Below are 16597 nucleotides of genomic sequence, written 5' to 3'. Positions count from 1 at the left end.
GGTAGTAATGGTTGGGTTCCATCTACTATTCAAAGTTTGGTTCTGGGGATCTTCAAAATTCCTCCTTAGTAAATCTAATCTATATTCTTTCCAATCATTAATTAAAATAAAAAATAGAAAAGATCGTTATTCTTGCTTGGAACCATAGTTCTGAAGTTTCAGTCTCTCAGTTCTATTAGTACATAATATTTAAGTCTAATCAGTCACTCATGTTATTGTAAAAAATGGCTTTACTTGAAGTTTTGACAGTATGTCAAAAAAAAATCAAGCAAGGACTTCTAAAGATGTTTACAATTGCATTCAAATTTCAAGGTTATTATTACCTCTTCTCCCAGAAAAAGAACTGCTAAGACTAATAATCTTTTTCTTGAAAGTAATAATTAAAACAGTAGAAGAGTTCTAATACAGAAAAAACTACTCTGGAAGGTTTAAAGCTGAAGGTAAAACTCACCATCCTCAACCCAGACACAGGCCTTTTGGATCTAACCATAGTCTATGAATCAAATGTGGGGGTAACATTTTTTTGAACTCAAAGCACCATTTCAGTAAGTGTAATTATGTCAAATGTGAGACTATGTATCTAAACTAACAAAATCAAAAAGAAAACCAGAGGAAAGAAAATAAAAATAGGATCAGGTAAGCTAAGTTCCATTTTGGCTATCATGTTTCTGTGAGCCAGTAAAACTGTCTGAAATTTAAAAATCATCTAATCAGTAAAGAATATAGCAAACACAGAAAATGGAATCTGAAAACTTGATGGTGAATTAGAATGGAAGAATTTATTACTCATTTTCTTCAGAGGTATATAACTTTCCAATTTTCATTCTTTTTTTTTTAAGTGAGAAGCGAGAGCAAGGATGCCAGGGAATGAGGGATTGGGGGGGGAGGGAATAGGAAGGGAGAGAGAAATGAGAAGCATCAACTCCTAGCTGCAGCACTTTAGTTGTTCATTCATTGCTTCTGACAAAAGGTTACTTCTGAGACCTAAGTAGTAGCTTACCAGATGGGTAGGAAGAAGAGACTTTATTTCACAGTATGCCCTAAGAAATTGTTTTGTGCATCTATTAGCTAAAGATTATTTTTAGGCTCTAGCCAGATGGCTCAGTAGGTAAAGCATTGTCCCAGTGCACTGAGGTCTCAGGTTCAATCCCAGGTCAGGGCACATACAAGAAGTAATCAATGAGTACACAACTAAATGGAACAATGACTTGATGCTTCTCTCTCCCCCTTCCCTACTCTCTTTCTCTTTCAATCAATAAAAATATTGGGGGGGGGGTATTTTAACTTTTCAAAAGTAGCTACCATTTACCATTCCTCCAGCAGTGTACCAAAGTTCCTTTTTCCCACATAAATTTGCCAATCTTGGGTAGTTCCCTTCCTTTACAAACTCATCTTGGCTCTTGGTCTTTTACTCATCCATAATTATTTTAGCACCAGTTTTACAAGATCTCTCAAAACACTGCTGAAATTTTGATTAACTTGAGAGTAGATATCATTACAATATTAAGTTTCTCCAATAATGAAGCTGCTCTATCTATTCATTTATATCTCTATGTTCTTAATAAAATTTTGTAATTATTTCTACATAAAATTCTTGCATATTTTGGGGTTTTCTAGATATTGCATGCATATGTTTGATAATATTTTCTTGGTGGTTGCTGGTATATATTCAGAAACCTTGCTATACTCTTATAAGTTTTAAATTTGTCTAAGCTAGGTCCATTGTTTGTTTAAGTGAGTCTACTGAACTTGTCTTTTCTTACTGTAATGGTGATGTCTTCTAGTACAAGGTACACTCTAGGTGGTGTATATCCTCGTTTCAGAGTTGGAAGATCTTATGTAATAATCTTATAATAATTCATTAAACACAATAGTTGCCAAAAGTTACTGGTAGATACATTTTATCAAATAAACTGATAAACAGAATTACAAATATAATGCTTGCCACAGAATATTGGTAGTGTGTGTGTGTGTGTGTGTGTGTGTGTGTGTGCGTGTGTGTGTGTGTGTGTAAGAGAGAGAGAGACAGACAGACAGACAGACAGAGGAACAGATAGGGACAATCAAGGAGAGAGAGATGAGAAGCATCAGTTCTTCCTCACAGCACCTTAGTTGCTCATTGATTACTTTCTCATAGGTGCCTTGACTGGGGCTACAGCAGACCGAGTGATTCCTTGCTCAAGCCAGCAACCCTGAGTTTAAGCTGGTGAGCTGTGCTCCAACCAGATGAGCCTATGCTCAAGCCAGCAACTTAGGGGTTTATAACCTAGGTTCTCTGCATCCCAGTCAGACGCTCTATCCACTGTGCCACCACCTGATTAGGTGGTAGCTTTTATTTAAAAAATTCCTTTTCACAATAAAGTACATAGAAGAAGACATAGGTACCAAACTCATGGACCTGGGCTTTAAAGAGCATTTTATGAATTTGACTCCACAGGCAAGAGAAGTGAAAGCAAAAATTAATGAATGGGACTACATCAGACTAAGAAGTTTTTGTTCAGCAAGAGAAATTGATAACAAGATAAACAGACAGCCAACTAATTGGGAAATGATATTTTTAAACACCTGCTCAGATAAGGGCCTAATATCCAAAATATACAAAGAACTCATAAAACTCAACGACAAACAAACAAATAATCCAATAAAAAAATGGGAAGAGGATATGAACAGACACTTCTCCCAGGAAGAAATACAGATGGCCAACAGATATATGAAAAGATGCTCATCTTCTTTAGTTATTAGAGAAATGCAAATCAAAACTGCAATGAGATACCACCTCACACCTGTTAGATTAGCTATTATTAACAAGACAGGTAATAGCAAATGTTGGAGAGGTTGTGGAGAAAAAGGAACCCTCATCCACTGTTGGTGGGAATGTAAAGTAGTACAACCATTATGGAAGAAAGTATGGTGGTTCCTCAAAAAACTGAAAATAGAACTACCTTATGACCCAGCAATCCCTCTACTGGGTATATACCCCAAAAACTCAGAAACATTGACTTGTAAAGACACATGCAGCCCCATGTTCATTGCAGCATTGTTCACAGTGGCCAGGACATGGAAACAACCAAAAAGCCCATCAATAGATGACTGGATAAAGAAGATGTGGCACATATACACCATGGAATACTACTCAGCCATAAGAAATGATGACATCGGATCATTTATAGCAAAATGGTGGGACCTTGACAACATTATACGGAGTGAAATAAGTAAATCAGAAAAAACCAGGAACTGCATTTTTCCATACATAGATGGGACATAAAAGTGAAACCAAGAGACATTGATAAGAGTGTGGTGGTTACGGGGGGGGGGGGGGGAGGGAGGAGAGGGAGAGGGAAGGGGGAGGGGGAGGGGCACAGAGAGAACTAGATAGAGGGTGACAGGTCAATCTGACTTTGGGTGATGGGTATGCAACATAATTGAACTTTAAGATAACCTGGACATGTTGTCTTTGAATATATGTATCTTGATTTACTGATGTCACCCCATTAAAAATAAATAAAATAAAATATAAAAAAAAAAAAAAAAAAAAAAAATTCCTTTTCAGTCCCAGTTTAATATTTAAAAAATAAATAAAAATGGCATTACATTATATTATTCCTTGTTGGTTTTTTGTTTGTTTGTTTGTTTGTTTTTTCTTTTTCTTTTTTTCTTTTTGCATTTCTCTGAAGCTGGAAACGGGGAGGCAGTCAGACAGACTCCCACATGCGCCCAACCGGGATCCACCCGGCACGCCCACCAGGGGGCCATGCTCTGCCTATCGGGGCGTCGCTCTGTCACGACCAGAGCCACTCTAGCGCCTGGGGCAGAGGCCAAGGAGCCATCCCCAGCGCCCGGGCCATCTTTTGCTCCAATGGAGCCTCGGCTGCGGGAGTGGAAGAGAGAGACAAAGAGGAAGGAGAGGGGGAGGGGTGGAGAAGCAGATGGGCTCTTCTCCTGTGTGCCCTGGCCGGGAATCGATCCCGGGACTTCCGCACGCCAGGTCCTTGTTATATTTTAATCCACTGAATTTTGCCACACAGATGGGTCTTCTTAGCTACTGTGCACATGATACTTGTACAGCATAGAGCTAAGTAAGATACAATAAAAGAAGAGCTTTACTTTCTCTTTAGTGATAGCTTGTTGGGCTCAACTTCCTTAGTTCAAAGAGAACTGAAGTCAGTTAAGCCATTTATTCTGGACCTTTGGTCTTGAAAAACACAAAGATGTTCATGAGGAAAAATTCAGGATGGATTCAGCCCTTTTTACAGGGACAGGATGATCAGGAGAGGGTATGAAGAGATTAGTTCTAAAGAGAAAATGAGAACTCCAATACCATACTTCCTCCTCAGACTTATAGACTGGGAATGTAACAGCTCTAGTTAAGGGGTTTTGTTTTCTGAATGAAGTTTGGGTTTAGAAAAATTAGAAAAAAGAGTAAGTGGTCTAACATACATTAAAAGGTGTCACCTAAAGGCTAAGAACACATATACAGTATTTAAAATAGCTGTTACATTTGCATTTAAATTTTTTCAAATAGGTACTAGTTTCTTTGCTTAAGGCCTTCCAGTCACAGGAACTGTTTGCTGACCTATCTGTAGCTGCAGCTGGAAAAGGTGCCGCCAACAGAAGCAGTTGTTGAATTATATACTGCTCACAGCAATTAGGGGATATTTCAAAATGAATACGAAGTAATAAAAAAAGCAGCATTTGATTTTTTTATTAAACAAGAACATCAGAGAAGCAAACTACAAGTCAAAGAAAGTTGTTAGATTATACAAATGAGATGCAAACTCAATTATCATGATTGAGTAGCAAGTGACAATGGTGGGGGTGAACAGAAGCATGTCAAACTGGACAATCGTGCCACACATTGTTCAGCAGGGTGTATGGTCTGCTAAAACACACTGACAGTGATGGGGCAAAGACAGGATCAGATTGTGCAGCAGTTCTTGTGGGATCCTCTGCCACTCTTGCTCCAGGGCAACTTTCAGCTCAAGAAGTGTTGTTGGAGGCACTGGAGGGTTTGCCAGACGTCTTCCCAGTGTATCCCAAGCATGTTCAATGGGATTCAGGTCTGGAGAACGTGAAGGTCTGTCCATGTGTTCAATTCCTGCCTCCTGAAGCATGTTGATGAGCTTGCATCTCATTTGCATAATCAAACAACTTTTGTTGAGTTGTCATTTGCTTTTCTGATGCTCTTGTTTAATAAAAATAAATCAAATGCTTTTATTGTTTCATATTCATTTTAAAATATCCCCTAATTTTTGTGAGCAGTGTATTAGGTTTCAAAAATAGTCAAGTTCCCATATAAATCTCTACCCAGCTTCTCCTAATGTCAACATCTTACATAAAATAGTACAGTTATTAAAAGTTCTTAATTTAAAGCATTATGATATATAATCAACATAATATTATATTAATTTTGGGTATACAGCACAGTAATTCAATATTTACATATACGTATTGCAAAATGAGCACCACAGTAAGTCTAATAAAAAACAAATATTCCTTAATTTATTAATTAACTCTGGTATACTGGCACACCTTAAAGATGTTGTTTATTAACCAAAAAGCCCATCAATAGATGACTGGATAAAGAAGATGTGGCACATATACACTATGGAATACTACTCAGCCATAAGAAATGATGACATCGGAACATTTACAGCAAAATGGTGGGATCTTGATAACATGATACGAAGCGAAATAAGTAAATCAGAAAAAACCAGGAACTGTATTATTCCATACGTAGGTGGGACATAATAGTGAAACTAAGAGACATTTATAAGAGTGTGGTGGTTACGGGGGGGAGGGGGGAATGGGAGAGGGATAGGGGGAGGGGAGGGGCACAAAGAAAACAAGATAGAAGGTGACAGAGGACAATCTGACTTTGGGTGGTGGGTATGCAACATAATTGAACGACAAGATAACCTGGACTTGTTATCTTTGAATATATGTATCCTGATTTATTGATGTCACCCCATTAAAAAAATAAAACTATATAAAAAAAAAAAAAAAAAAAAAAAAAAAAGATGTTGTTTATTTGGTTCCAGACTACTATAAATAAAACAAATTATAATCTTTTTTCTGGTAGAGGGTCTTGCCTTTCATTTATTAAAATCTCAACAGCTGTGAAGCATAATAAAGCAGAGTGCAATAATACAAGGTATGCCTTGTATGTTAGTATTTTAACTAGTCTATTTAGGCTTCACCAGTCTTTCCACTGTTCTTCTGTCCCAGAGACTAAGTCAGGACCTCTCAATATGTCATTTTTAAGAGCTTATATGTAAATGTCTAAAATTTAAATGTTATATTCTATTTCTCTGATCTTTTTCAGTAACTTTTGAATTTTCTCCCATTCCATCCATTTTCTTTCCTGTAATTCCCTCCCCATTCCTCCCCCAGGATATTACTTCACAACTGCTGCTGAATACTGAAGTGTAAGCAACAGACTGCAAAACGATAATCTGTTTGATTTCCCTTGAGATGCTCCAAGACAAAAAATATACAGCTAATGGTAACAGCCATTGCAGATTTAATATTTTTACAAAAGCAAGAACTCTCATAAGAAGTAAGAAATTTCCTAAAAGTAATTATCTACCTTTAACCCTTCTAATAATGATTCGTTCTCAGAACTGTGTGTCACATTGTTTGCCGTGAACATTCTGGGAGGTAGCACACCAATGAGAACACTGTAAGTATTATATCCGGGGGAGAAGAAACCACCATAATGAACACCTGTATTGTCCTCCTGTCCCAACAAGAAGCTTCATACTATCATGGAGTCCAGAGGACTTTGTTGTGATGGAAATACTACAAACTTAAGTGTGTTCTAGATAACCTGGATAAAGTTAATATTATCCCATAATTTTAGTACCTTCAGCTCCCAACTGCCCCTGGTAAACTGGCTCAAGAGCTTAAAAAACTCAACTGAAAACATTGGAATCATAAAATTTGAGATAATAATTTGACTAGAGATCTAATCTCTTGATATTAGTGGGCATTCTGAATACATAGTATGGGGAAAAAACAAAGAAGATACAAAATACTGATTCAGTAGAAATGTGGAATTTATAACAAACATTACAAACCCACATTAAAAAAATTTTCTTTTTAAATATTTTAGTGAGAGGAGGGGAGGCAGAGAGAGAGTCTCTCACATGTGCTCTGACTGGGATCCATGCAACAAGCCCACTAGGGGGCGGTGCTCTGCTCATCTGGGGTCACTGCAATCAGAGCCATTTTTTAGCGCCTGAGGCAGAGGCCATGGAGCCATCCTCAGTGCCTGAGGCCAACTTGCTAGAGCCAATCGAGCCATGGTTGCAGAAAGGGGAGACTGAGAGAGTGTGGGGGGGAGAGGGTAAGAGAGATGAGAGATGAAGAGAGAGGGTGAGAGAGGGAGGAAGGGAGGGAGGGGGGAGAGAGAGAGAGAGAGAGAAAGAGAAAGAGGAGAAGTGGAGAAGCAGATGGTCACTTCCCCTATGTGCCCTGACTGGTAATTAAACCTGGGCTCTACCTCAGAGCCAACCAGTAAGGGTCACAAACCCACTTTTTTCAAAACCTCTGGAACAATAATCACTAACTAAATGCTGCAAATTAAAAGCAAACAAAATGAAAGAGCATTTATCACAAATATGGCAAAGAGCTTATAGCTTTAAAATGTAACACTGAATAAGAAAAGGATTTTACCAATCAAGTGAGCGTGAGATTTAAAATTATTCTCAATGCTGGCAAAGATGCATTAAGACAGCCATTCTCAACACAGTTGTTGATAATATTTTCTGGGAAGTACTTTTGCATTAGCTATCAACACCTTATAGTTGATCATCCTATCATTTGATTCAGAAATTCTACTTCTTTGGAAGTATCTGAGATGGGACACATTTATATAGAAAAATGTTCCTCACATCATAAAATTTAATTGGGGAATAAAGAACCTAAATGTCCAAGACTGTAAAATAAATTAGGGATATAAAATAAGTTATATGTACATCCAACAGAATACAGTAAATGCATTTAATAAAATCATTGTTTAAAAAAAACATAACTTTGAGAAAGTGCTGAGGTATAATATTAAGATAAAAAGACAAGATTTAAAATATTTATACACACACACACACATATACATACATACATACAAAGAGATAGTTCTGCTACCAGTAGTAGTTGATTAGGTCATTCAGATCAATCCTTCCATTGAAAACTAGAAAGACCAAACAAAACACTTAAAAAATAATTCATTTAATTTAGAGGCATCTCTCAATTCTGAAAGAAGCAACTGAGAGTCTCAGAAGTTAAGCAGAGCTTTTAAAACCCCAAGAGGGGCCCGGGAGATAAAACTCTAAGTGAGACCTCTATTATTCATGCAGTGACTTTAATTAAAATCAGTAAAGGTAAAATCTTCAGTTACTTTTAAATTAGGTGAAAACTTATATATTACTTCCATAACAAGTTTTCATTTGTGGGAAAAATTTTTTTGTGTGAGACACATATACTACTTATAGCTAACACCAGTTTCATTTTATAAAAAGGGAAATATTTTGATGATAAAACTAATAACAATATATGTCATTACATAATGATGCAAATATCATTATAGGTTTGAATATAATGTAGTTTCACACCTAAAATAGAAACATTGCAAGTTTCATATTTCAATTTCCTTCTTATATTATCCACAAAAATAAACTCACAATGGATTAAAGACTTAAATATTACACTGGAAACCATAAATATTCTAGATGAAAACAATAAAATCTCAGACATTTCTCATAGCAATATTTTTTCTGATATATAAAATAATAAAGTAATAAAAGCTAAACAGGGCTCGGCTGGCAGCTCAATGGATAGAGCAGTGGTTCTCAACCTGTGGGTTGCGACCCCAGCGGGGAACCAAAACACAGGGTTTGCTACCCACAGGTTGAGAACCGCTGGGATAGAGCATCAGCCTCTCATATGGACGTCCCAAGTTTAATTTTCTGTCAGGGCACACAGGAGAAGTGACTTATCTGCTTCTCTATCTCCCCTCCTCTAATTTAATTAAAAAAAAAAAAAAAAGCTAAATGTAAAGAGCTCAGCCCAGTGCCCAGCATGTAATACATTCTAAATAAGAGGTTCCTGCACTAATTATCATTTATTCCTCTAAGCTTTTACCTTACTATCTGTATGATAGATTTTTGTATAATAAGAACACAGAGGTGATTAGAAGAATTCAATACATGACATACAAACAACAGTGTAAAAAGTAAGGCCTTTGAAGTCAACAGATCTCAGTTCAAACATCAACTCTACAATTTACTAGTTTCAAGTCCTAAACAGTTAAGTTACTTAACCCCTCTGCATCCCATTGTACATTTTTATAATGTAATAGTGTCAACACATGTGGGTGCTTTGAAGATAAAAAGATAATGTAATGTAAACTTTACAATAAATGTTTATCTTGCTTCTCATTTCTCCTCTCTCCTACAGTGTGTTAATGAACAGTTTGAACAGATGGACTGTCATGCAGCCATTACCAATAATAATTTATAGTAACCATATAACATGGAAAAAGACTAAATAATGTTATAAAACAAGCATAAAAATCATCAGAAATAAAATTAAAATAAGTTACTTACTCGAACTTGAGTAGAGGAATTACAGGTGATTACTTTTTTTACTTTTCAAGTATCCCACAATATGGTTGTTACCTTTTTTTTTTAAGAGTAAGAGGAGGTTGAGATAGTGAGGCAGACTGCAGCATGTGTCCTGACCAGAAACTACCCAGCAACCCCATCTAGGGCCGATGCTCAAGTATTGAGCTATTTTTAGCACCTGAGGCTGATGCACTCCAATGGAGCTATCCTCAGCGCCCAGGGTCATGCACAAACCAGCAGAACCACTGGCTGCAGGAAGGGAAGAGGGAGAGAAGAGAGCGAGAGGGAGGGAGAAGCAGACGGTTGCTTTTCCTGTGTGCCCATGGAACCCTGGATGTTCATACACAGGACTGATACTCTATTCACTGAGCCATCAGACAGGGCTAGTTGTTACATTTTAGAAATAAAAAATGCTTTTTAGATCATAATGTTCTGGCCCTGGCTGGTTGGCTCAGCGATAGAGTGTTGATCCCATGTGTGGAAGTCCTAGGTTCAATTCCTGGCCACAGCACACAGAAGAGGCGACCATCTGCTTCTCCCTCCTCTCCTTCCCCCACTTTCTCTTTCTTCCCCTCCTGCAGCCATGGCTCAATTGGTTCAAGCGCATTGGCCCTGGGTGCTGAGGATGGCTCTGTGGAGTCTCTGCCTCAGGTGCAAAAAAATAGCTCACTGTGAGCATGGCCCTGATGGGAAAAGCATCAACCGCAGATGGAGTTTGCCAGGTGGATCCTGGTTGGGGTGCATATGGAGTCTATCTCCTCTCACTTGGAGAAGAAGAAAAATAAATAGATAAATAAATAAATACCTGGAAGAGTCCTACTTTCTAATTTCAAAACTTACTACAAAGCCACAGTAATAAAAAACTAGGTGGTACTGGCATTAAAACAAATATATAGACCAATGGAATAGAATAGAGAGCTCAGAATAAACCCTCACATATACATACATTCCAATAGTTTTTGACAAGGATGTCAAGGCCACTCAATGTGAAAGTCTTTTCAAGAAACAATGCTGAGAAAACTGGATATCTGCAAGCAATAAAATAGAAATGGGCCTTTACCTAACACCATATACAAAAATTAATGCAAAATGGATCAAAGACCTAAATGTCAGACCTAAAACAATAAAACTCTTACAGAAAAACATAAAACCAAAGCGTCACAATATTGGATTTGGCAATGATTTCTTGGGTATGACACCAAAGGCAAAGGCAAAAGAAAAAACAAATTAAAATTCATGGAAATTTTAAAATTTTGTACAAGAGACACTATCCACGTAGTGAAAAGGAAACTTGTAAGTGGAGAAAATATTTGCAAATCATGTACTTGATAAGAAATTAATGTCCAAAACATATAGGAAACCCCCCAAACCCAACAATGAACAACCCAACTGTGCAAAGGACTTGAAAAAACATTTCTCCAAAGAAGATACACAAATATTAGTGATGTTGAGCAACACTAATCATTAATCAACATTACTAATCATTAGGGAAAAGCAAATCAAAACTACAATGAGATTTCACCTCCTACCCATTAGGATAGCTGCTATGAAAATAACAGAAAACAAGTAATGAGGACAATGAGAAACTGGGAACCTTTGTGTACTGCTGGTGAAAGGTAAAATGGTACAGAAAGTGGGGAAAACATTACGGTGCTTCCTCAATAAATTAAAAATAGAATTACCATATGATCCAATTCCATTTCTGGGGATATCCCAAAAGGATTGAAAGCAGGATTGAGAGATCAAAGAGATACTGGTACACTCACGTTCACAGCAGCATTATTCAATAGCTAAAACTGGAAAGTGACCACTGACAGATTAATGAATAGGCAAATTTTGGTATATATATGTAAAATGAAGAGTTTTCTGAAATATGCCACAATATGGATGAACCTTGAAGGCATTATGCTAAGTGAAATAATTCAAGTCACAAGAAGATTAATATTGTATAATTCCACCCCTATGTGCCACTTCACAAAAATTAGAAAGTAGAATGGTGGTTGTAGTTGGTGGGGACTGGGGTGGTAGTAGTGGGGGATATGGGGAGCTATTGTTTAATAAATAGGTAATGAATCTCAATTTTACAAGACTGAGAAAGTTCTGGAGAGAGAAATGGAAGTGATGGCCACACAATGTAATGTATTTAACACCACTGAACTGTGTGCTCAAATAGGTTTAAGATGATAAATTTCATGCTGTATTTTACTACAATAAGAAAAACTTTTTTTTTTTGCCTGACCAGGTGGTGACGCAGTGGATAGAGTGTTGGACTGGGTTGTGGAAGATCCAGGTTCAAAACCCCGAGGTCATTGGCTTGAGTGCGGGCTCATTCGGCTAGAGCATGGGCTCACCAGTTTGAGCACTGGGGTGGCTGGCTTGAGCATAGGATTAGACATGACCCCAGGGTCTCTGGCTTGAGCAAGGGGTCACTGGGTCTGCTGTAGCCCCCCCTCCCCATCAAGGCACATATGAGAAAGCAATCAATGAACTAAGATGCCGCAACAAAGAATTCATGCTTCTCATCTCTCTCCCCCTTCCTGTCTGTATGTCCCTATCTCTGTCTCAAAAAAAAAAAAAAAGAAAAAGAAAAACATTTTTTAAAATATTAACAATATTCCAGTAAGTGCTTTATAAATGGATAGGTATAAAACAAATATTTTATTTTAAAGTGGTGTTAAACAAAGATTAATAAACTTCGAAATCTAAACATTATCTCTGTGAATCTTTCATCAACAAATTTATTTAAAAATTTAGAATAGCCCTGGCCAATTGGCTCAGTGGTAGCGTTGGCCTGGTGTGTGAAAGTCCTAGGTTCAATTCCTGGTCAGGGCACCCAAGAGAAGCGATTGCTTCTCTACCCCTCCCCATTCCCTTCTCTCTCTCCTTCTTCTTCACCTTCTGAAGCCATAGGTGGAATAGTTCAAGCATATTGGCCCCAGGCTCTGAGGATAGCATCATGACCTCACCTCAGGTGCTGAAACAGCTCATTTGCTGAGCAATAAAATAGCTGCCCTGGATGGGCAGAGGATCGCCCTGTAAGGGGCCTGATTGGTGGATCCCAGTTGGGGCACATGTGGGATTCTGTCTCTCTGCCTCCCTGCCTCTCACTTAAAAAAATTTAGAATATACTCTGAAGAACCAGGTTCTTTCTAATTCTAATACTCAACCTGAGGCAAATAATTTATTCATACAGCCTCATGTTCTACACTCATAAAGTAGAGCTAATCTGAAAGTCAGAGAGTTATTGTTAGGGTGAAATGAAATAATATGAAAGTACCATATAAAAGACAGTGTTTTTAAAACTTCCAAGAGTACAAGCATACAAATATAATTCATTAATTATCAAAGAAAACATTTAATGGTTAAGAGCTTGGACTATGACATTAGAAAAATCTATATTCAAATTTCAGTTCTGCTGACAACCTGTGTGTCTTTGGACAATTTATTTCACCTGCTCAGGCTTCACTACCAATGTTCCCAAACAGCTTGGTTAATTATGTAATTGAGTATTTATTAAGAAACCTTGAGAGACAAGATGGCGCTGGAGTAGGCGGACGTACCAGCATCTACCTCCCAGAACCAAAGTGGATTACAAACTAATTTTATGAACTATCATATGGAAAAACCAACTTTGGACTAAACTAAAAGGACTCTTCAACCAAGGAACACTGAAGAAGCCACACAGAGACTGGTAGGGAAAGCGGAAACGCGGAGAGGGCTGCCCAGCTCCTCGGAGTAAACGGCAGCAGGGAGAGACTCGCGTGGCGGGAAGTGAGTTTAGCAGAGGGGAAAGGGTCCTGAGCCCCAGGAACAAAACCCCAGCCTGCAGCCCCAGACCCCAGAAGAGGCGTAAGGACAGTATTTAGCTGGAAACAAGTCAGGATGCTGTTTGTGAGAGAGTCTGATTTCTCAGACCCAGGATCCTTCTTAAAGGGACCGCGCAGAACATCTCTCTCAAAAACAATCACCTGGGGCTCATGGGGACGGGGGGAGAGAGGCGAAAACCACAGTAACAGGAAGAGAGTGTAATCTAGGAGGCATAGGGAGAAACATTTTGGGAGATAGCCACCCTAACCCCTGGGACGAGTCACTCCCCAAAGCTGAAGTGAATATTTCCCCCAGAAACAGCAATACCAGCAAAGGGAAGTAGGAGAGCAGCCAAACAAGCTCCCCCGCAGCATTCAGAGCAGAGTCACATAGAAGGAGGGAGCTTTCAGGTCTACAGTAGTGAGTCTTAGGGTCCGAGCTGCAATGCCCCCACCCACGCGGCTGAGGGCGCACCGGAGAGCGGGCAGCAGCGGGAGACAAAAGCGCGGTTCTGCTGGAAGGGGCGGAAGCCAGCTGGCCATCACTGGGCTCAGGTGTGAGCTCAATCTTGCCCGGCTGGGGAGAAAAGGGCGTGCAAAAGCGGTCAAGCTCAGCTGCCGGCAGCCTGTAATCCAGCCTCCGGGAGAAGGGCAGGAGCCCCGGAAAGGGTAGAAACCAGCCCCGGAGCAAGGGCAGAGGAGCACAGCCCTGCCCCACCCGTGCAACCCAGGCTTGCGGTCTGACTTGGTAGCCGGCTACTCCCACGGGAGTGGAGCCAAAAGCCCAGAAGAGGCGGAGTTCCGCTACGGAGCTGAGCTTGGGCACGCAGCCCTGCCTGGTGGTAAAGCCAAGGCTAGCAGCTGTTCCTTGAGTGGGATCATCCTGCAAAGGCAGGGCGAAAGCTTGGAAACAGGCGGAGACCCGCAGCTGAGCAAAGGTGCTCGCCAGTGCCCTCAGGACCAAGCATAACATCACACACAGGGGCGGGGCAAAGGCCAAGGCCACCAACCCTTGTGCACCCGAGCACGTGATCACAGCCACTCCCGTAAAGAGAAAATGAGGAGGCAGAGAAATACAACACAAATAAACCAAGAGAAATCCCCAGAAAAGGACCTAAGCGAGTCAGATATAACCAAATTACCAGATGCAGAGTTTAAAATAACGATTGTTAGGATGCTCAAAGATATTAGAACAACCATAGATGGCCATTACAAAAACCTAAATAAAGAGATAACAGATATAAAAAAGGACATTGAAATAATAAAAAAGAATCAGACAGAAATGACAAATACAATATCTGAAATAAAGAATACAATGGAAGGAATTAAAAGCAGGATGGATGAAGCAGAGAATCGAATCAGTGAGTTAGAGGACACAATAAGTAAAGGCACGGAAGCAGAGCAGAAAAAAGAAAAGAGACTCAAAAAGTCTGAGGAAACTCTAAGAGAGCTCTGTGACAACATGAAGAGAAATAACATCTGCATCATAGGGGTTCCTGAAGAAGAAGAGAAAGAACAAGGGATAGAGACCTTGTTCAAACATATTATAGCAGAAAACTTCCCCCAATTAAGGCAGGAAAACATTTCACATGTTCAGGAAGCACAGAGAACTCCATTAAGGAGAAACCCAAAGAAACCAACACCAAGACACATCATAATTAAATTACCAAAGCTAAATGATAAAGAGAAAATATTAAAAGCTGCTAGAGAAAAAAAGACTATCACCTACAAAGGAGCCCCCATAAGGATGACTTCTGACTTCTCAACAGAAACACTTGAGGCCAGAATAGAATGGCAAGAAATATTCAAAGTAATGCAGAACAAGAACCTACAACCAAGACTACTTTATCCAGCAAGGCTATCATTTAAAATTGAAGGAGAAATAAAAAGCTTTACAGACAAAAAAACCTCAAGGATTTCACTGCAACCAAACCAAGGCTGCAAGAAATGCTAAGGGCCTGTTGTAAACAGATCAAAGGAAAAAAAGAATATAGCAAAAGAGAAAAACAGTTTTAAAGAAAAAAATGGCAATAAACAATTACATATCAGTAATAACCTTAAATGTTTTTTTTTTAAATAAATTTTTATTAATGGTAATGGGATGACATTAATAAATCAGGGTACATATATTCAAAGAAAACATGTCGAGGTTACCTTGTCATTAAATTATGTTGCATACCCCTCGCCCAAAGTCAGATTGTCCTTCACCACCCTCTATCTAATTCTCTGTGCCCCTCCCCCTCCCCCTAACTCTCCCCCTGTCCTCCCTCCCCCCACCCCTGGTAACCACCACACACTTGTCCATGTCTCTTAGTCTCATTTTTATGTTCCACCAATGTATGGAATCATGTAGTTCTTGTTTTTTTCTGATTTACTTATTTCACTCCTTATAATGTTATCAAGATCCCACCATTTTGCTGTAAATGATCTGATGTCATCATTTCTTATGGCTGAGTAGTATTCCATAGTGTATATGTGCCACATCTTCTTTATCCAGTCTTCTATTGAAGGGCTTTTTGGTTGTTTCCATGTCTTGGCCACTGTGAACAGTGCTGCAATAAACATGGGGCTACATGTGTCTTCACGTATCAATGTTTCTGAAATAACCTTAAATGTTAATGGATTAAATGATCCGATCAAGAGACATAGGGTAGCTGCGTGGATAAGAAAACAGGACCCATACATATGCTGTCTACAAGAGACACACCTTAAATCAAAAGATGCACACAGACTGAAGATAAAAGGATGGAAAAAAATATTTCACGCAAATGGAAATGAAAAAAAAGCTGGGGTAGCAATACTTATATCAGACAAAATGGACTTTAAAACAAAGACCATAGTTAGAGATAAAGAAGGTCAATACATAATGATAAAGGGAGCAATCCAAAAGGAAGATATAACCATTATAACTATCTACGCACCTAATATAGGAGCACCTAAATATATAAAGCAGACTTTGATAGACTTAAAGGGCGAGATCAACAGCAATACTATAATAGTAGGGGATTTCAATACCCCATTAACATCATTAGATAGATTCTCAAGAAAGAAAATTAACAAAGAAACAGTAGACTTAAAGGTCATATTAGATCAACTCGATTGAATAGATATCTTCAGAACCTTTCACCCTAAAACAGCAGAATATACATTCTTTTCAAGTGCTCATGGTAC

The sequence above is a fragment of the Saccopteryx leptura genome, chromosome 5 (assembly GCF_036850995.1).
Source record: "Saccopteryx leptura isolate mSacLep1 chromosome 5, mSacLep1_pri_phased_curated, whole genome shotgun sequence".
Lineage (NCBI taxonomy): Eukaryota > Metazoa > Chordata > Mammalia > Chiroptera > Emballonuridae > Saccopteryx > Saccopteryx leptura.
Note: the sequence above shows the minus strand (reverse complement) of the source record.